The following is a 22,711-nucleotide window of genomic DNA, read 5'->3' on the forward strand; positions in this document are numbered from 1 at the left end:
TGTTTTCATGGTCACCTTGGACCTAAAATATGCATACCTGCACAATCCCATCAGCACCTCACAAACATTTCCTGCATTTCTCTGGCCCATCTTTCCACTTCCAATTTACAGCCTTGCCATTTGGTTTATCCACTCCCCCAAGAGTGTTTAAGTGCCTAGCTCCAGCCATTGCCTTCTCCAGGATCCAGGGAATCCAGATTTACCCATATCTGGATGACATCCGTATCCTAGCAGTCTTAAGATTCCCTCTTAAGGCATCTACACTTCACTATGTTCTTTCTACAAGGTCTAGGGTTCACCCCAAACCTCAAGAAGTCCTCCATGAACCCAGACAAGGACAAGATATTCCTAGGTTGCAGAATCAATACAGAACGAATGAAAGCCTTTCTCCCACAGGGCAAGGTTCTATTTCTAACTTCCCACTTTCAGGAAGTCTTCTCCCAAGACGGTCACTGCAAGACCATTCCTAAGACTCCAGGTATTGATGGCAGCAGCCATTCCCATGTTACCATTGGCCAAAATGCATATGTGAAAACTGCAATGGTACCTCAAAAATAACTGGTCACAACACCAGAGTCACTTGGAACAAGTTTATCCCCCTTCTTCCCTGTTTAAAGAAGGAAATCCATTTGGTGGATCCAACAAGTACATCTAAACCTGGGGCTTCCACTGCAGCCCCCTCAACCACCCACACAAATATTGCGGACAGATGCCGCAGACTCTGGTTGGGGAGCCACCAAGCCCAGTGGCAACTTCCCATGATAACCAAACACATCAATGTAAAGGAGATGGCAGCAGTTTTTAGCTCTACAGACCTTCTACCATTACTGCTACCAGGTCCTCTTCTGATAGTAACGGACAATACCACTGTAATGTGGTACATCAACAAACTGGGAGGTACCAAGGCATACCAATTGTGCAGGCTACCCTACTAATTTGGGTCCTAGCATACCAGCACAACGTATCCCTGCAAGCCAGTTACATCCCTTCGCAGGACAAGAAGCAAGTAGACCTTCTGATTCAGAACATCCTCTCCACAACACAAATGGTTGCTGGACAGGACGGTCTTTCCAGACATAGTCCACCGGTGGGGCACTCCACAAATAGACATGTTTGCCTTCCCCCAAAACAGGCAGCTGCAGACTTACTCCCCACAAGCCTGGAGAGTAGACGTCTTCACTTTCACATGGGAGGGGAAGTTCCTGTATGCCTTCCCTCTGATTCAGAAAGCCCTTCTGAAAATCAGGAAGGAGAAACCAAAAATCTTGCTAGTGACTCCCTACTAGCCAAGGAAGCACTGTTTCCCCCCTTTTATACAATTTAGCCAAGAGCAGTCACTGCAAGTTACCCCACAAGGTGGACTTTCTGACACAAGACACAGGAACTCTCCTACACCCACACTTGCAAATGCTATCCCTGACTCTGTGGGTGATAAATTACTAACCCCATTCAGACACCACTATTCAGAGGATTTGCAGTCAGTCCTGAGGGGAGGCCTGGAAACCCACTACTAGAAAATCATACCTTGCCAAATGGGAAAGATTTCCTCAGTGGTGTCTGGGACAGGAAAGGGACCCTTACGAGGCTGACACCCCCCTAGTCCTCTCATGTGTCTACTTATAAAGGGTGGACTTTCCTATTCATCAGTGAAAGTGCACCTCTTCGCATTATCAGCCTGCTTAAATCTAGATACCCACCATGTTACCTAGGCTAGATGTGAAACTCTTCCTTAAAGGGGTCTTGCACATCAGACCACCCTAAGAAGCCTATTCCTCCTCCATGGGACCTGAACTTCATCCTGGAAAAATTCCCCAGCTCCCCTTCGAACCCGCTAATACAGCCTCTCTACAGTTTTGTACTTGGAAAGCAGTACTGTTAGTGGCTATTAACACTGCCGGAAGGGTTTCCAAGCTACAAGCCTTAATGACATGCTCACCTTACACCATTATTCATAGGGACAGGGTCACACTCAACCCTTCCTTCATGTCCAAGGTAGTCAGTGACTTATCTCTGAATCAATCCATTCACGTATCCAATTTTCCCCCCCTCCCACTAACCAAGGAGAGAGGATACTCCACTCCCTCTATGTCCACAAACAATGTGATCTTACCTGGACAAGACTAAAGACATTAGGAAATCCAAACTCTCTATCTTTCCACCCCAGGGCAGTCACCAAACAGACCATTGCATTCTGGATTATAAAGGCAGTCTGTTTCTGCTACTCACACCACAGAAACCCCCCTTCGGTTGGGGTTAAGGCACAACTCCACAAGAGCAGTGGCCACTTCCAAGGCCTTCCGAAAAGGCATGGGTACAGCTTCCATTATGGAAGCAGCTTACATGGTTCACTCTCCACACTTTCACCAAACATTACAAATTGGACTAAATCTCCAAAGCATGTGCAGGACTTGCCAGGGCAGTCCTACAAGGCTTTGTGGAATCATCTTCTGCATCTGCCACCCTTTCATCAAACTAAGCTGTTGTACTCTTCCCACACCAAGAATACTGCAACATAGGAATAGAAGGACCTAGAATTGTTGTGTAAAATCTTACCATAACCATATATGTCCTCTTCCATGTTGCAGTATTCCTTCCCACCCACCATACCCCCTCACTGACTCTACCAGTCTAACTGCTCCCTGATGCCTCTCTCCATTACAGAAGAGACCCAGGGCCTGATGCAAGTCACCTTTGGCAGCCTATCCTGTTGGGCGCTCTACTTTGCCTGCTTGGCTTCAAGTTCTGAGGCTTGTGTGTGCAGATGTCACACATAGGGTCCCTGGCTTATGGCCCTACGTGTGACATCCCACGCAGCTGCAACAGCCAAGCTGAAGCTTTTGTATAGGAGCCGACGTACAAGTCGCCTGAAGGCAGGAAATCCCACACCAAGAATACTGCAGCATAGAAGAGGACACCTATGGTTATGTTAAGATTTTACACAACTATTTCCTGTATGCTCCCCCCACCCAATGCCGAAAGTCCCCTTGAAAATTCATCAGAACAAGCCAAAAACCTTGCTGGTGACCCCCTTTTGGCCAAGGCAGCACTGATTCCCCTTTCTATTGTCACTAGCCAGGGGCAGTCACAGGTTGCCTCACAAAGTGGACCTAATCGCACATTACAAGGGATCTCTCATCCACCCATATCTGCAAACCCTTGGTCTTACCCTGTGGGTGATAAACTTATGATTCTTTTCAGACACCTTTACTCAGAGGATGTGCTGTCTGTCCTGCAGAAGGCCAAGAAACCTGCTACTAGTAGATCCTACTTATCCAAGTGGAGAAGGTTCTTTAGTTGGTGTCTTAAGACAACTAGATCCCATTCAAGCAGATATATCTCTAGTTTTGTCTTGTGTGAGCTCCAAAAGTCTCAACTTTCATGTTCAGTGAAAGTCTACTTGTCTGCTATCTCAGCCTGTTTACCTTTTGATCCACCTCTGCTGTCCAGATTAGAGGTGAAGCTTTTTCTCAAGGGGTCCTTCACATCAAGTGCCCCTGAGGAATCCCATACTTCCTCCTTGGGACTTGAATTTCATTCTGGAGAAACTTACTACTACCCCTTTTGAACCAGCAGCTTCAGGCACATTAAAAATGTGCACCTGGAAAACTATTAAAGTATCCCTGACTTCAGCCAGAAGTCTCAAAATTGCAAGCTCTCATGGCTATCCCACCTTACCTCATTTTCTGTAAGGATAGGGTATCTCTGCGCTCTAACTCCTCCTTCATGCATAAAGTAGTCAGTGAACTTTCCCTTAACCAGTCCATCCATTTCCCTGCATTATTCCCTTCACCACAGAATGGCGAGTGTGTTGCATTCCCTAGCTGTTCACAGGCAACTTAGGATGTCCTTATTCCTATATGTATGTGAAAACAGTTTATTCTGAATTAGGTATTATATGTCTGAAATGTCCAATTTTTATGATCTATTTAAATCTATGAAATCTTAACAGTGGATGGTGTTAGTAAGATATTTGTTTATAGACATTGTCCTAGATTAATGGATTTTATTTAATTTATTAATGAATAGATCTGATAGTTATTTTATTAATGATTTTAATATTGAAGCATTAAATTATTATTGTTTTAAGTTAGAGAATTGAATATTTGATGCGTTTTAAAATTTATTTAATTTATTGCTGAATGCACTATAGAGTAGCTTCTAGCCCTTTAAATGTATAGGAGGACTGTTTTTTTGCTTTAATTAAATGTATTAATTAATTTGAAGTGTATAAATTGGGTGTGTTTAGGTATGCATTTGTCTCCATCTGATGAAGTTCCTTGAAATGAAAAAGCAGTGTGTGTTGAATTGCGTTTGTGTTTTACTGGTGGACTGAAAAGTCGTTTTATGTATTTTCTCCTTTGGTGGACTGAAGAGTCGTTTGTTCATTTAAGCATAGTGTGCTGAAAAGGATTTGTGCCTTCTTCGATCTGTTCTGGTTTTAGTACTGTTTAGTAGTTCCTTGGAGCAGTGATTCCTTTTTGATTTTGTTTCGGTTTATTATGGAATCTGAAGAGGCAACAAATTCGAAGCAAGCTCCCCAGCGGGGGGGGGGGGACTTGAAAGGATTGACATATCGCACCAACTATCACAGCTTATCGAATTACTGACACCAGCGAGTCAGCCTTTGCTGACATCATCTCCTGGGGTTCCGGGGAATCAGGAAATGCTATCTAAATCCAAATGTGAAAATGGCGCGAAAGGAGCACCCTTGGTAGCAGTACGTAGCAAGATTTCTAAACCTCATACAAGTATAGTGACTGGAGATACCAGTCCGGGTGTCCCATCGATTTTTAGGACTGAAAATGCTGCGAGTGCTGGGACTAATAACGATGAAGAAAACATTTTGGATGGACATAAAATGGTGAGAGATTTAAAACGGACTTCAAAAGTATTTTACAAAAACAATACTGTTTTAAAGACAAAATACCCTCACAGCAAGAGGGGGATTGAGTTGAATTATGATTACAATATTAAATTGTTGGATGATCTTTTTAAATATAAAAATTTTGAAATGGAGAATGCATACCTAAAAGAATGTTTGCGATTAAAAATTGTGCCTAAGGGCTTGAGAGTGTTTAAATATCCTAACAAAGTGAAGGAGGGAAGTGTGTTTCATTATGAATTGTTAGATATATTCGATAATTGTGGATTTGAAATTTTAAAAGCAATTATAAGAGAAAATGAAAGGGAAATGAAAATATTTAGTAAAATTGAAACTATTGATCAGAAAATTACAGAAGATCTGTTATTTTCTGTGGAGGAAGGTCAGAGACAGTACTATGAAATATTGCATAAGATTGAAAATAATGTAAAGCGTATATTAGAAAAAGTAGGAAATTAGACAGATATTAAAGAATATAAAGGTAAAGTGAGTTACCCCAAACAAATATATTTTTCTAATAGAATCAGGATGGTTCTGGTAAAGATAGGAGAGGGAGTGAATATTATGAATATATACCGCATAAAGGGGATGTGTGTGTTAAGTGATTTGGATGATCAAACAGAATATACCCCCCTTTAAGAAGGTCGGAGAGAATAAAAAAATTATCAGCAAAAAAACAATTATGGGGGGGGTATATGGGTGTGAGGGGCAACAAGAACAACAACAACAAAAAATTTCAGCAGTGGAATGGATAGGAGAATATACGTTAAACAACTCTATTAATGCAGATTTTTAGTTTCACACGGCTGTATTAATAAATACAAAGGTTATACTATATACAATTATAGTAAATATGAATTAAACAGTGTACTTTTCCCTTCTATCAAAAAGTCTTAAATTTGTCCCAAATGTGAAGGCTGATATTAGTAAAGTGCTTATAGACCTGAAGTTATTTTTAAGGAAGAAAAACTTGGAATTATTATTTCAAGGACATAATAATTTTAGTCTGAATGGTGAATTGCTGAGAAGAAAGAGCATGTATAACCCGCCCTTACACCCACAATTAAAAAAAATTGAAGTTTTAATGGAGAATAAACTTATAGTTGAGCTTTCAAAGAATAAAATTGCATATAATCTGACCAAGGAAGAATACAGTTTATTAAGGGATATAAGGGAGGATATTATGGTAAGAGTTATGAAACCAGATAAAGGTGGAAGCTCTGTTATTATAGACAACATTTTATATGAAGCTAAAATGATGGAAATACTGGGCGACTGATAAATATGCAAGAGCCTCCATTAATGAAATTAATATTGGCAATAGGAAAATGTATATGGTGCTAAATGATTTACTTTTGGAAGGCTCAATAGATGTTGAAACTTAAGTTCCTTCATGTTGAAAAACCTAAGGTCCCCACTATTTTTGGGGTACCAAAAGTTCATAAAGTTGTGGAAAGTTCCCCATTGAGACCCATAGTTACATCAGAGGGCTCATTTACCGCACCTCTGGCAAGATGGTTAGATGTAAAACTGAAGGCCCTATCATTAGGAGGGCAGGGGACTGTGAAAGATTCCTGGGATTTGTTGCAAGATGTAACAAGATATTTATGATGAAAAGATTATTTTTATTACTATTGACATAGTGGATTTGTTTTCATCTATACCACATGATGAAGGGATGATGTGGTTTGAAGAAGCCCTCATAAAATATGGTAGTTTTAATAATAATGATTTTTATCTTATTTTAACATTGATGGATTTAGTGCTAAATAACAATTTTATTCATTATGAAGGAGAGTTTTTTTTAAGCAAATTCAGGGTGTAGGGATGGGGGCAAGATGTACCCCCACATATGTTAATATTATTTTATCAGCCTGGGAGGACAAATATATTATTAATTCAAAATATGCCCACAATTGGAAGTTTTATAAGCATTTTCTGGATGATGGATGATGTGTTTTTTGTGGGGTGGTCCAGAGGATGAATGTTTAGAATTTTTTACGTATATTTCAGAATCCACTGAATTTTTAAAATTTACTTATAAAGAGGATAGGAATTTTTTAAATTATTTGGACATTACGATAGGCAAGGGTGATGATACTTTTTACTCAAAGATTTTTAGAAAAGAAACATTCTCTAATTCATATTTGGCTTTTAATAGTGCACACCCCTACCACCAGAAAAAAGGTATCATTAAGGGGCAATATGTGAGAGGAAGCCGCATGACATCTAGAGAGAGTGACTTTGAGTGTAATATTTTGTACAATATGTTTATAGATAGAGGCTACCCCAAAGACCTCATAGAAAGGATAGAGAGGGAGGTCAGGGGAGCAAGACATGATAAATTTAAACCTATTTTAAGTGTGAAAAGAGATTTGAATGAGACAAAGCTTAATAAGAATAATTATGAAGGCGCAGGTAATTTTGTAGTGGATTACAATGGTAGTGCATCCAAAATTAAGGAGATTCTGGAAGAATGGAATAGGTTTGGACAGATTTCAGACCTTAAATGTATCTTTGAAGAACCTTTGAAATGTGCATATAAAAGGGGCAAAAGTTTAAAGATCACATTAGAAGGCAAATATGATATGAAAAAAGTTAGGGAAGGAAAAAATAGGAACCTTCAAATGTGGAAGATGTTCCCAATGCCCCAATAGCTGTACAAAGGACACTATTTTTATAGTTAGTAGGAATAAGTTGATTCAGAGTAAACATTTTGCTAATTGTGATACCTCTGGGGTTGTATATTTAGGGTTGTGCGACCATTGTGATGCATTTTATATAGGAAAATCGGAAAGAAAGTTAAATAGAATATATGAGCATTATTATGAGATTAAAATAAAATGTACTAATAATGCTTTGTATAGACATAAATTAAGTTGCCATGAAGCAAAATTTAGCTTCTTTGTTTTGGAAGTTGTGGAAAAAGATGCAAGGGGTGGCCCATGGGAAACTTCAATTGAATATAAAGAAATATTGTGGCAACTTTTTCTGGATGCTAATAAATTCCCAGGGCTAAACGATGCTATCTCATTGGCACCTTAATAAGCTGAGATCAGCAAAGCTTTAGTCCTTTTTTGAAGTAATATCAGTCTATCTAATATATGTTGGGAGGGTGGCCTAATGGTTAAGGTGTTTGCCTTACAAACACAAGGTGCAGGGTTTGACTCTCACAAGGGATAATTGGCTAGGCTTAAAATGGCTCACAAGGCAGTTAGCTTAGTACTAATCTATGAACCTATGTATGTGAAAACAGTTTATTCTAAATTAGGTATTATATGTCTGAAATGTCCAATTTTTATGATCTATTTAGATCTATGAAATCTTAACTGTGGATGGTGTTAGTAAGATATTTGTTTATAGACATTGTCCTAGATTAATGGATTTTATTTAATAATTTATTAATGAAGAAATCTGATAGTTATTTTTGAAGCATTAAATTATTACTGTTTTAAGTTAGAGAATTGAATATTTGATGCGTTTTAAAATGTATTTAATTTATTGCTGAATGCACTATAGAGTAGCTTCTAGCCCTTTAAATGTATAGGAGGACTTTTTTCGCTTCAAATTAATTAAAACATTTAATTAAAGTGTATAAATTGGGTGTGTTTAGGTATGCATTTGTCTCCATCTGATGAAGTTCCTTGAAACGAAAACGCAGTGTGTGTTGAATTGTGTTTGTGTTTTACTGGTGGACTGAAGTCGTTTTGTGTATTTTCTCCTTTGGTGGACTGAAGAGTCGTTTGTTCATTAAAGCATAGTGTGCTGAAAAGGATTTGTGCCTTCTTCGATCTGTTCTGGTTTTAGTACTGTTTGGTGTCTTAAGACAACTAGATCCCGTTCAAGCAGATGTAGCTCTAGTTTTGTCTTGTGTGAGCTCCAAAAGTCTGAGCTTTCATGTTCAGTGAAAGTCTACTTGTCTGCTATCTCAGCTTGTTTACCTTTTAATCCACCTCTGCTATCCAGATTAGAGGTGAAGCTTTTTCTCAAGGGGTCCTTCACATCAAGTGCCCCTGAGGAAACCCATACATCCTCCTTGGGACTTGAATTTCATTCTGGAGAAACTTACTACTACCCCTTTTGAACCAGCAGCTTCAGCCACATTAAAAATGTGCACCTGGAAAACTGTTAAAGTATCCCTGACTTCAGCCAGAAGTCTCAAAATTGCAAGCTCTCATGGCTATCCCACCTTACCTCATTTTCTGTAAGGATAGGGTATCTCTGCAAACTCCTCCTTCATGCATAAAGTAGTCAATGAACTTTCCCTTAACCGGTCCATCCATTTTGCCTGTGTTATTCCCTTCACCACAGAATGGCAGTGAGAGTGCTGCATTCCCTAGCTGTTCACAGGCAACTTAGGATATCCTATTCCTATGTTGCAGTATTTAGTGTGGGATTCCCTGCCTCAGGTGACCCAAACGTCTGCTCCTATACAAAAGCTTAAGCCTGGTTGCTATAGGTGCATGGGACGTCACATTTAGGGCCATAAACCAGGGACCTTTAAATGTAAGGTCTGCATGCACAGACCCCTGAACTTTTCAGCTGCAGATGTTACATCAATCACTTTGCTCCTACACTTGAAGACTTCTAAAAAGCTAAGTACCCCATTGGGGAAGTTTTCCATTTCTTTTGCTTGAGCTTGGTTAGGTGTAGTTTCCCGATGTTAATTAAGAAGGGCAAATGCCGTTGTGGGCGTCTGATACTGCATGAAGATGCACACGACTGTTGCGTTTGTCTATGCAAGGAACACTACCCTACTGCTTGTTCCATTTGTCAGTCTTTTGTTCCAGAGACCTTTCGTAGCCATCTGGCTGCCCTCAACTTATATTTAGAGAACCAACAACTCAAAAAGCTTGCGCTCAGGATGGATCCCGAATTGGCCATTCCAACTGAAACACCATGGAAAAAGGCCAATGTTTCCAGGCTTTCCTCCATTGCCTCTCTGCCATCGAATGTCCTGCCAGCTTCAGATCTAGGGGTTGAGGGACGTTAGATTAGACTGTCTGCTCCCACCGAGGAAGCCGCTTCAGAAGTAACTGCCTGCGCGTCCTCCGAGAGCACAGAACTTCTGTCCCTATCAATGTCTAGGGGGAACCAGAAACAGTTGGACGACCTTCCAGGACACCATTACCTATAGTCCAGGCCCCAGAAACCAGGCCTTCTCCCAGACCTACACCTTCTAACAGAAAAAAAAACCTGACTACTACCCCTGAAGGAGTCCTAGACTGGCAATCCTTTAACTCCTTGTTGCAAGCTTTTATGGCCAAGTCCACCACCTCTTCCCCCTCTACTATTCCAGTGCTTAGTCCTAGGCTGCCTATGCCCCTTCTCTCACTTTGCCTACTACCAAAGGAGTAGAGGAGGATTTAGAACCTTACTACTCATCTTATGATGAGTCTATTTCTTATGCCTCACAAATTGCCTCCCCTTTGGAATACTATTCCCCAGATGAGGAATCGATTGAATGGGACTCCCCACCAAAGTATATCACCTTTGGGGAAACCATTACTAAGATGAAAGAATACTTCAAATGGGACACTACCCAGATGACTGACACCCAGAGGAGGTACTTCCACATCCTTCAAGTGGAATCTCCCTTCCCATCAGCTGTCCCACCTGTCTTACCTGCCTGTCTGGATGCCTTCACCTCTGTATCCAAGAATCCAGACTCTCAGCCACTTGCTCCTAAGAGATGGGGCAGGTTCTGCCAAGTGCTCGATGACCACAAATTTTTAGTTAAGCTTCCCTTGGCAGACCCTACAGTAATTGTTGTTTCCACTGATGAGCAATCCAGGCCGATTCCTTCAGCATCTTTTCTGCCTACTGATGAGGATAGCAAAAGCCTGGACAGATTTGGGGGAAAAGTTACAACTCCTCCACCCTGTCCTCCTGAGCTATCAGTTATCAAAAACACATGATGTATGCACTGGACCTAGTTTCACAAGCCTCCAGTTTCTTGGCTGCCACCCCTGACTGCCCTACCAAAACTGAGATAGCATCTAAACTGTCCCTGGCTTCTCAGGTAGCCAGAAATTCCATTAGGTCTAGTTATGATGCCTCTGCTAGGTCTGCAACTCTTGCTTCAGATGTCCTTGTATTCCTATGTTGCAGTATTCTGCATATGGGTTTACCCCTTCTAGTCTTGCATATGTACAGCCAGTATCCAAAAGCTTTCAGTTCCTCCTAGGTGCGTGTGACATCTGGTCTAGGTGAGAGGTACGTAGGCCATAAAAGTGATGTTGGCACGCACCAGCACTCAGCTTTCCAGCCTCCAGTCATACGCTGTCGCTGACTACCAATTCAAGCTAAGTACCCCGTTGGGGACCTTTTCGGTCCTTTTTGTATTACTGCCTTTTCATGTCATCCAGAAAGGGGTAAAGATCAGTGTGCCCTTTGGATCCCTCATAAAGGCACCCACGATAAGTGTTCCGTCTCGGACAGTCACACTGTTATAAGGAATGCCCTATTTGCCAAGCGTTCCGAAAACGAGCAGTCATTTGCATGCGCTGAATTTGTACTTGGAGAACCAATGTCTGAAACAACTTGCCTTGCGAATGGAGGGCTCATCGGATGTCACCTCTGAACTGCCTAAAAAGAAGGCCAGATCTTTGTGGTCTGTAATACTTGCTGAGCCTCTTCTGACAGATCCGCAACCTGTAGCAAACATCGGCCTGGTCTCAGGATCTGGAACCAGATCTGCAACACCAGATGTCACAGTACCTCAGAAGAAGCCGTACTCTCGGTGCGTGGGAGCGAGCATATCACCAGAGGCTATTCTGGCGATCATTTCAAAGCACGGGGAGGAACCAGCGTGTCCAGGGAAACCTTCCAATCCCCTTCCTCAAACCTTGATGCCTGCTCCTAAACAGACTCCATTAGGACTCTCGAGGGGAGAAAAAAGGAAGCGTATCTCTCACCCAGCAGAAAGTATTGTAGACTGGCAGGCCTTTAGCCAAAGCCTTTTCTCAGCTTTCATGGCCCTGAGGCCTACTTCAGTTGCTTCTGCTGTTGCTGCTTCTCCTCCTCTCCTTAGTCCTAGGCCTCAACCAACAGAGGCAGTTTCCAGGGGAGAGGACATCTGTTCAGATTCCTCAGATGATTCCCTCTTTATAATTCACAACTTTCGTCACTTCTGGGATATGGATCCCGAGAGGAGGAATCTATAAACCCACATTCCCCAGTTGCAGATTTGACCTTCTGAAACTATTTTTAAAATGAAGAAACTTCAAATGGGAGTCCACAGACATGTCTGAAATACAAGAGGTACTATGACCTCATTCAAATGGAAAAACACCAAGCCCTTTGGCAATTCCTCCTATATTGCCTGGCTTTTCTTCTGCATCTCTCAATCCGGACTCTCAACCTCTTGCTCCTTGTAGAGCAGACAGTCTGTACAAAGTCCCAGATTCTGCTTAGCACTTGAAGTGCCCTCCTGCAGATCCAGCTACCATTTTTGTCTCCATAGCTTCCAAACTCCTGCCTACCACCACCATTCTTCCGGCTGACCAAGACAGCAAAATTATGGAAAGGTTAGGCAAAAAGATTTACACCTCATCCACTTTGGTATTTAAAGCTAATTATTACCAAACCTGTATGGCAAATTACGCACAGTCTCTCCTTGAATCTGCCACCAAACTGTTGGCGGACATTCCAGACTCCTCAGCCAAATCTGTCTTCTCTGCTGGCCCTTGTGTCCCAGGTCACCAGGCATTCAATTATATGTAGTTATAGTGCTGCAGAATCCTCAACAAGGTCAGCAGCTTCTGCCCTTTGCAGATGCTCCTGGCTGCTCTTGCAACCTCTGCCAAATGATTTCAGAACGAAGCTCAATGATGCACCACTTGATAATGCTGCCTTATTCTGCTCTAAAGTAGTATACTTTTTCAAATCCCTGCAACACAAAGGAAGAGATACAGGATCTTAAACATCTGCTAATTTCCCCTGTACCTAAATTTTACAGGAACTATCCTGCAAAAGTTCAGTTAATCAGGAAACACTCCAATCCTGTTCCTCAAGCTTAGACAAAAAGGCAAGCTAGAAAGAAAAAAACCTTCACCTAGAGCGCCTTGCTCCTTTAGCCAAAGGACGCCCTTTCAGGACAGGGCAGGTAGTGTCTTGACTACCTGCCACTTCTGCCTATCCCACTGTCTGCTCGCCTTTCTATTGCCTTCCTGTTGGGAATCTGATTTCTTCAGACAAGGGGTTCCTCTCCATCCTCCAAGACCGTTGCTACCAGTCATGGATAACCTCCCCATTAAGACTAGGCATGCCACGGCCTTCTGCTCAGCAACTGCCCCTCCTGCTACCAGTACTATAGTCCTTTTTAACTCATTCACTCCAGAGCAGCTCAAAAAAAAGCTGTCTGCTTAATTCCACCTTAGGAACAACAGTGCAGCCTGAGCTCATTTTCAGAAAATCCATTTCTAATACCATGCAGAAAACAAATGTTCATAACTCTCTAAGAGCTAGACTAAAAATGTAAATGTGAAAGTTGTTCAGCAGACACTGACCTTTCCAACAGTGTAAATATTGAGTGCATATTAGTCGTTATTAAATATTTGGCAAGGAATGCTGATGTGCATATTTTTTACCTTTTTGAAAAAGCAAAACACAATGTCTTGGTCAATGTACCATGTAGACCCATACAATTTGCATTTAATTTGTTTGTATGAAGGTCAGCTTTAAAATGATACCTTTAACCATTACTGCTTGATGCTCCTTTATGGAGATATTCACAGAAATATGAGTAATATAATATTTCTCATAATTGATAAAGCATAATATCTAATCACCGTTAAGAGGGTACATAGTGTAGATGTTGTGCGTCTCAATGTCCGCTTCAAAATGATGCATCATTTGTCATCACCATGCTCCCTTGCAAACATATGGGCATAATAATGAAGTATTGGAAATGTGTAAGTTTCATAATTCTGCAAGACTAAACAAACTGATATCTGTACATGTGTACACTGCACAGACAGTTCTTTTACTATGTAAGGAGTAACACAGTCTTCAGAATGAGGTATTACTTGGCATATTCAGATGCTCCCTTGCAAAGTTATGTACACAAATATGAAACAAAAAAAAAACAATTTCCATAACCTAAGTCCAAAACTAACTTTGATATCTGTACACGTGTACAACATAGAGGCACAGTTCTTTTATCGTGTTGGAACAATGAGTACCGTCTTCAAAATGAGATATTACTTGGCACATTCATATGCTCCCTTGCAAAGTTATTTACCAAAATATGAAAAAATCATAATTTCCATAACCTGAGTCCTAAAAAACTGATATGTACATGTTTACAGCATTCAGACCCAGTTGTTTTACCATGTAGACATGATTGTAAATATACACATTCTTGGTGTAGACAACATACTGCTGAATTGGGTGCATGTAAACAGAAAAGGCAAAGTACCGCCACTCACTAATGAACCCAGGGCAGGCATGGGACTTCAGTGGCAGGCAAGGCCATCTGATCTGTCCGATAGCTCTGCTGGCTACCCACTCAGACAGCTGATACCACTACATTCTCACGACTTCCTTCAGTGTCAGCAAGTCTGCCTTACCCTATGCCTTTTCTCTATACATGTGTCAGTTCAGCAATGGACCTAAGGGATCAAGTTCTGTATTACTAAGCCCTTCCTGTCATCTAAACTCTACACATGCCAGATAAAAGCAGAATAAGTATTGCAGGATGGTCACTGACAGATTGTAAGTGGTAACACTGTCCTGCAACAGTTTTCTTAGAATTTTCATCAGCTCCTTACCACAGTTATTTGCCATACTCAGAAAAATATATTTTGCATAACACATTTCAAAATAGAGTTTCTTACCATACTACTTGGTCATGGGTGTTTTCCATTCTTCTCACAAGCTGCTCGTCACCAATCATGCATAGCTCTCAGCGCGCCATTGTGGAGGTCAGTGAACAACGCAGTGCCCTCCTCAGACGAACACCATCCCTTCTGAATGGGTGAACATCATCCGCGGTGATGCTGTCATGACAGATTGTAGATCCACCGGCCCTATGCATGAAGCCATGCATGAATCCATTCTGTAAACTTCTGGCCTTGTGAGCTGCCTGACTGTTTTCTGTTTTACACATCTGTCGAGGAATGATATCAACCCACACAAAATGACAACGTGGCCACCATGACTGCAGGTGTTCAAAAATTGCTGTGATTTTGAAACCGTAGCCTTCAGAGAGTTAACTGATGACATCATTCCCTCCAATGTGCAGCACACGAATGTTGGCTCTGAGTAGATGGAATACTTCTCTTCCAGCAATTGCAGTATTCCGCTCCAATGCATATACCTCCTCTTGCTATCCAGTATACCTTCACACTGGATGTGGGGAAACTCGAGTTGTACTGGTTTTCTGTTTCGGAGCCATGGCTGGCAGCCCAGTGAATGTAGGAATGGCCACATACCCACACACTCACTTGTTCTGGTCATGAAGCCCTGTCAGCGTCAGTAGGTGGACAAACCTGCACAGGAAAGAAAATGCAAACAGATTACTACTGATGTTTGACAGATGTATGGATTACTCGTACTGTTGTATCATGGGACTAGGCATGCACAGATGAAAGCACAGGAAGCAGTCATGTGAGCCGTCAGGAGACTATTAGGTTTTAAAGGAAGTGTCCATCTGCCTACAGTAAGGAGGGCTTCTCTGTGGGCCTATGATGAGATCAAAGGAGTGTCAGCGAGGGGGTGGAAAATAACAAGCCATGCAGTGGGATTTATGTCTGCAGGATGGACCTGACTATGATACTGGATCACTGATGTTGAACTTTTGGCTTCAGCTAGGAATGTCTGTTACATGGAATTGCTGAGCCATTTAATGGGTAAGAGGCTGCAGGAAAGGTGGATGGTTTATGTACATTCAGGGTATAGCTGCCTACATACATGGGTGATGGCAATCTCTGGTTGTTCCTCACCCAAATCAGTGGTATTATTGATAGAGAGCTAGTGGGCACAGCTGATGAGACGAAGGCTGATAGCTGGCAGGTTGGAAAAAAAGTGAAAAAGGAACAAGTGTAGGGAGAATGAAGGTAAAAAAAAAAAAAAAAGGCAGAAAGGAACAAACAATAGGAAAAGAAAAAAAATCACATTTAACCCCATTCGCATGGTACAGTGGTAGCGTTGTCGTCTCATAGCAAGAGGTTCTGTTCGATTCTCGGCTGGAGTGCCTTCTGTGTAGAGTCTGCATGTTCTCCCCGCGGTCGAGTGGCCTCCAAAAGACATGCGCGAATGGGCATGCCTTCGCGTATGGTTGGGCGTCGGGCTGGCAAGTCAGCACCATAAAAATCTATTTCCAATCATTAGCGGACCGGAGTTCCGCTGTGGCGATCCCTAACCGGGAAAAGCCGAAAAGACAAAACTGTTGAATAGTTAGTTTAAATCTTCTATAAATCTTGAGCTGGGAAGAGTTTCCACTGTGATGAAATATGTTTTGTGGCTATTGGCTATATTACTTTCTAAATTATACTGATTCAGAAGATACGTTGCATGTCAAATAGAAGTTTAGAAGGTAAGGTCAAATTAATGGTCCATAAGATAATGGTGAATGTTGCTGTCTGAGTTCAGTACCTTTGCTTCTTTGAGCAAGTCCACCAACAGTGTACATGCTGAATTTCTTCAGCATTGCAATTTCAGCAGTTGGATTTGGAAGAGGAATTCATCAAAAATGTCAGAAAACAAAAGTAAGTCTGTAAATTAGACCGGGATCTTTCACAGCCACTTGATCTACCACAAAATCAAGTAGATGGCACCTAAATTTAATGTCTTATCTGAAGGAAGACACTCAAGTGTGCACCACCCCCTAAACCCTTCTGCTGCACTGTGTTGTCAGACGTACATCTACCTGGTGTGGGAATAGAGCCCACAGCCTTCTGCATAGTCAGTTTGCTGCCTGTTGCCAATAACACAGTGGGTAACCTTAGAGTAAAATAAATTAAGAAAAAAAAGGAATGTATATTTTGGAGATGAATCCAACAGGAAAAGTAGTAATTAAAACATGTATAGCTAAGCAAAGATTTAGTACAATTACCTTGAATGCCAACTGAATTAATAAGCGGAGATCAAGTAAAATGACAAGGTTGAACAAAAGAAAGCATGTTTATGTTGGGTCAACTGTTTCCATAAAATTCTAGGCACAGCATCTTGTCAGAGAAATGTAACAAAGTCTGCATACGACATTATCCCTGGTTAAATAAACACATTGCGTAGCACAATGATCAGTACAGGAAGTATAACATGTTTGAAATGTAAAGAAAAACATTTACAGCTGCTTCAGTGTAGTAGTTTGTGTAGTACTAGTGTAAGGGACCAACAAAAATTTATATTTATAGACTTTGGCAATCAGAAGTGAAATTAGCAATGGGCACAGTGGCTTTCACCAACAGCAAGAGATTCTCTGGTCCAGCTCACAACTGGGGGTGGCTTTTGTGCGGAAGTTCCACGTTCTTGTGTTCTATCGATGTTCTCTGTGTGCACCCGCTTCATCCCACATTCCCAAATACCTACGAGGTAGATTGGGACTTCTAAAAATACCTCTAGGTAAAAGTGCCATGGATGGTTATGAGCATTCATGGGGTAATCACAGAAGTAGAGTGTAACTTGTGAATGCATTTGGCTGGATAGGTGTTTTGAGAAGTGCACAATATCTACATCCGTGTACTCGCTGTACTGAATCGCAACACTTTAAATTACAAGTTATCCCATGCACACAATTCTGTGTATAGTTGCCGCCTCATTCGTAGCCAAGTTATGCCATTTGAAATAAAACTGTAATACAAAAATAAGTGAACGGAAGCCTAAGGATTTGTCATCTGCTGGCACTAGTGCCATCCAGCCTTTACTGATAACGATACCGTTAATGAACTAAGTGATGCACATTTCATCATGGAAGCAGTCATCTCATAACTTACACACCTGAGAGAGTACCTAAGGACTTGTCATTTGACAGGACTAGTGCCATCCACCCCTTAGCGAATGTTTAGCAAGTCACACTGGACTGAAACACTCACTGCTGCTGAAGTCTGTTTTCTACGTGCCTGCCCTGATAGCTTCATCTCCCCGCTTTTAGAAAAAAAAATGTTTTGCAAACAGTTGCAATGTAGCACGCAGCTGCTAAAGTGCAGACCAATGGACGAACTCTCTCCCATCATTTAGGTTTTACTCTAAAGATACATTTCACTCTACTCTTTGCATGAAGGTAGTTAATATATCGGACTGCCACATAAAAAAAAAAAATAATTCCAGCAAACCACACCGGTAGAAATTCAAACAATTCTGCTGAAATCTGAATGGTCAGTTATACCCATTAGCAGCTAGTCAGCCCAGGGCATATGCATTAATAAAAGTACACAAAAGAATGTAGCAAACCTGCTTGCACACTCCCATTTCAATTGAGAGAAACAAACAAACATGGGATGCTGCCTTCTGTTCTAGTTATCAAGAAAACCCAGAAACAAATTGTTTCAGAAAAGACTGCAGTGTTCTTACACCTTTACTTGCGCTTTGTAGCATTCTTTACTGAAAAGAAATGAGACTCCAAATTGCTGGCTGCTGTGCCATCTTCTACAAACTTAGAAAGCAAGAAACCCTCTATTTGGAAAAAACGAAAGGAAATTAGGTTGGGGGGTGGAGGTCGTACACAAGTGGTGGCTCAGATTGCAAGAATCCGATTGGCTGCCACCACTTTATCAAGAACCTTTTACATGGAATTTGTAGTAAAACTTTAATGTGAACTTAATGTCAAAACACTGAATCGTAACTATATGATGTAATTTACATGTTCAGTTACGATTTCAGTGGGTTTCATAGTAAGCTCAACTACAAATGTGAGCTACAGTTTCTCGCGTTTCAGGAAGGCACTCTGGGGTAATAGCTTGAAATTAGAATCTTCTCATGGCACGCTCGGTGTTAAGCACACAGGCGCCATGAGAAGGTACTTGGGGTTAAGGAGTTAAACCAGGGAACTATATAAAAATATTCCTCCTTCCCAATTTGGAAGAGGATTTTACTCGAGGATTTTTCTGGTTCCCAGAAAAGAAGGGCTATGGAGACCTATCCTAGACCTTTCAAGGCTAGATCCGTTTTTAAAGGTGCCAACTTTCAAAATGCTAACCCTGCCAGCTTTATTCCCTCTTACTTACAAAGGCTTCCTAGCTACACTAGATATCAAGGATGCCTACTTACACATTCCCATCAAACCCACACAGAAAATACTTAAGATTCTTAGTGAGCTCCTCACATTTGCAGTTCTCTGCCTTGCCTTTTGGACTTTCATCTGCACCCAGAGTCTTCACCAAATGCCTGGCTCCGGTAATGGCCATTTGCAGGACAAAAGGGATACATATTCCCATACTTGGACGACATGCTTTTACAGGCTGCCAGCCAAGAAGCACTCCTAACCTGTATCCAGTTCATGGCGTCTCCTACAGGCTCTTGGGTTCCAGATAAACTTCCCAAAGTCAAAACTCACACCTACTCAAGACATGTTAGGGTGCAGAAGCTGTACAGACTTGATTGAGGCATACCTGCCCCCAGCAAAGGTGAGTTCTCTTGCAGAATACGTGCAAGGGATTTTACATTCCTGTCATATGACTGCAAGGCAGTACCTCAAGCTTCTGAGTTGCATGGCAGCTACCATTCCCATGCTACTCCTAGCTCAGTTACACATGAGAAAGCTACAGTGGTACCTACACTCTGGGAGCAGCACAACCACCCACTGGAGCACATTGTGCCCTTACTCCCATGCCTAAAACAGGAGATCTTCTAGTGGTTAGCTCAGGTGAATCTTAACTCCGGACTCCCCCTCCAGCCACCTCAGCCTTCAGGTAATGCATGCAGATGACTCAGACCTGGGCTGGGGGGCCACTCTTGGCCATCAAAGTACAAGGCCTGTGGACATAGAAAACAGAACACAGCAATGCCAGAGAAATGAGGGCAATCCTCCTAGCCCTTCAGGCATTCACTCCTTTCCTTCAGAAGGGATCTCTTCTGATATACCACAGGATATATCAGCAAACAAGGAGGAACCAAGTCCTACCTGCTCTGCGGACTTGCTATACTAATGTGGGAAGTAGCCACTTCTCAGGGAATTACCCTGAAAGCAGCATACATTTCCCTATCTCCACATCTCCCAAGCAGATTTTTTTTTGAGCAGAACCAGCACAGACCATCACAAATGGATGCTTCACAGGGATGTCTTTCTGGACCTGGTCTACAGATGGGGGTACACCTCAAATAGACTGGTGTCCCTTTGCCAACAAGCAACTTCCTAGATATACTGCACCAGAATACCAGACCCACAGGCACTGGCAACAGATGCCTTACTATTTCATAGAAGAGGAAATATATTTTTGCATTCCCCCTTCCCTCCCATTCAGAGGGTCCTGCTATGGATTCAGCAGGACAATCTTGCTCGTGACTCCCTACTGGCCCCGACAGCATTGGTTCCCATTACTCCAGTTGTCCAAGGGCAATCACCACAAGTTTACCCCACAGAGTGTACCTTCTCACACAGCACAAGGGATCTTTAATCCATCCTCATTGGCAGCTGCTACATCTGACACTCTGGCGGATAGGCTTCTGATCCCATGTAGACACCTTTACAGTGAGGATGTGCTCAGTGTCCTGCAGGAGGCCTGGAAACCAAACGCTAGAAAATCATATCTGTGTAAATGGAAAAGGTTCATTACTTGGTGTCAAAATAAGCTACCATCGACATTCCCCTAGTGCTGTCTTATTTGTGAGTTACTTCAGACTGGCTTAGCCTACTAGTCTATTAAGGCACACCTGTCTATCTCTGCATGCCTACCCATGGATCCCCCCTTGGCATCCAGACTCCCTTCGAAGGTCTTCCTCAGATGGTTTCTGCATATCAGACCCCTCAGGAAACCTACTCCTCTTCCTCCTTGGGATCTCTTCTCTGTGCTGGACAAGCTTACACTTCCACCCTTTGAGCCAGCTGGCCAAGCTTCCCTAAAACTTTCCACCTGGAAGACGGTCCTAGTGGCTATCACTTCAGCCAGAAGGGTATCTGTGCTCTAGGAACTAATGGCTAGCCCTCCTTTTCTTGTCTTTCATAGAGACAGGGTTACCCGCAGGACAAACCAATCTTTCATGCCGAAGGTAGTCAGTGACCGGTCTCTCAATCAGTCCATCCACTTTTTTTGCACCAACCCACAAGGAAGAAGTGAAAGGGTACTTCATTCCCTGGATGTCCACAGATGAATTAGATTCTACCTCCACAACACCAAGTCTATCAGAAAGACTTACCAAATTTTCATACGTTTCCACCCTAGAGCACTAGAGAAGGCTGTGTCCAAACAATTTCCATTTAGATCTCCCACGGCTATTACCCTTACCAGAACCATGGTAAATTTCTTCAAGGTACAGTAAAAGCCCACTCCACTACAGCCATGGCATCCTCAGGGGCTTTCTTCAAAGGCATAGACACCTCTTCTATCCTGGAGGCAGCACTTGGTCTTCAGTTCATACCCTCACCAAACACTACAAACTATAATACATCTCTAGGTCCAGGGCAGGATTCTTTAGGGCTATTCTGCATGGATTGCTGGAATCCGCTTCCATACCAACCACCCTTTCTCAGTGAACTTTGGTACTAACCCGTATGCAGTATAATGCAACATAGGATTAGGCCATAGAAAAGCTGTGCAAGAACTTGCCATTTCCATAGATGTCCTCTTCCATGTTGCAGTATTCCTACCTTCCCTCCTTCCTCTCATCAGCTATGTTTCCCCCTCTGGATGGCAGTGACTTGGCACTGTCCTATCGGGACTGGGTCCGACTGGGGCCTTCAGTTCTGAGGGCTGGTGCATGCAGATGTCACTTTTATGCCCCACGTACCCTTGCCTAGACCTGATGTCACATGCACCTAGAGGGTACTGAAAGCTTTTGGATACTGGCCATGCGTACACGATACTAGAAGGGTAAACCCATATGCAGAATACTGCAACTTTCAAGGTCATCTATGGTTACGGTAAGTTCTTACACAACTTTTCTTTCTCTGCAGATGCTCTTGGCTTCGCCTCCAACCACTCCCAGAGGATTTCAAATCTAAAATTATGGACACCCCCTTAGACCATAACCTCTTGTTTGGCTAACAGTCTGCAGAACTTTTTAAAAACCTGCAGGAGAAAAGTAAGGAGCTGCAGGGCATCAAACATTTGCTTGTCTCCTATTCCTAATTACTACAGGAATTCTCTTGCAAAGACTGTTTTTGTCCAGAGAACTTCTTCCTCTGGCACCCTCTCCTCTACCAGGCACAGGAGAGGAACCAGGGGACAAACCTACTCCAGACCAGTTACCTCACGCCCAACTCCAAGACAGCCTTTTCAAGATAGTTTGCCCAGTAATGCGTAACTGCCTTGCCCATTTGGTGACCTTTATCACCCCACCACCCCTTTTGGAAAACTGTTGCATCAGACCAGTGGGTACTGTCATTCATAATGGATACTAAAACCCATCCCCTTTCCCCCAAAAAATCAAATCCACTTCTTTCCTCGCATTCTACTAGACATCTAAGATTAGGAACAATAGAACCTGTCCCTCCAGGGCAGGAAGGAAAAGGAATTTCCTCAAGACTTTTTCTGGTCTCCAAAAAAGATGGGCTTTGCAGACCAACACTAGATTTATCCTTCCTAAACAGATTCCTAAAAATACCTTCATTCAGGATGCTGTCCCTTCAAACTCTTCTTTCTTTAATCCCAGCCCAGGCCTACTTGGCCACTCTAGAGCTAAAGGAGGCTTATCTCCATATTTCCATAAAACCCTCCAACAGAAAATTCT

The 22,711-nt window shown here is 42.2% G+C and overlaps 1 protein-coding gene across 1 annotated transcript in view; it reads left to right on the forward strand.

Moving 5' to 3' along the window:
* The window catches only part of KPNB1 (karyopherin subunit beta 1), a 2,271,876-nt gene that overhangs the window by 2,132,725 nt on the left and 116,440 nt on the right, over window positions 1-22,711 (forward strand). The gene's annotated exons all lie outside the window — the stretch shown is intronic.

Source organism: Protopterus annectens, chromosome 13.part0, assembly GCF_019279795.1.
Source record: "Protopterus annectens isolate FY-2018-M chromosome 13.part0, PAN1.0, whole genome shotgun sequence".
NCBI classification, from domain to species: domain Eukaryota; kingdom Metazoa; phylum Chordata; order Ceratodontiformes; family Protopteridae; genus Protopterus; species Protopterus annectens.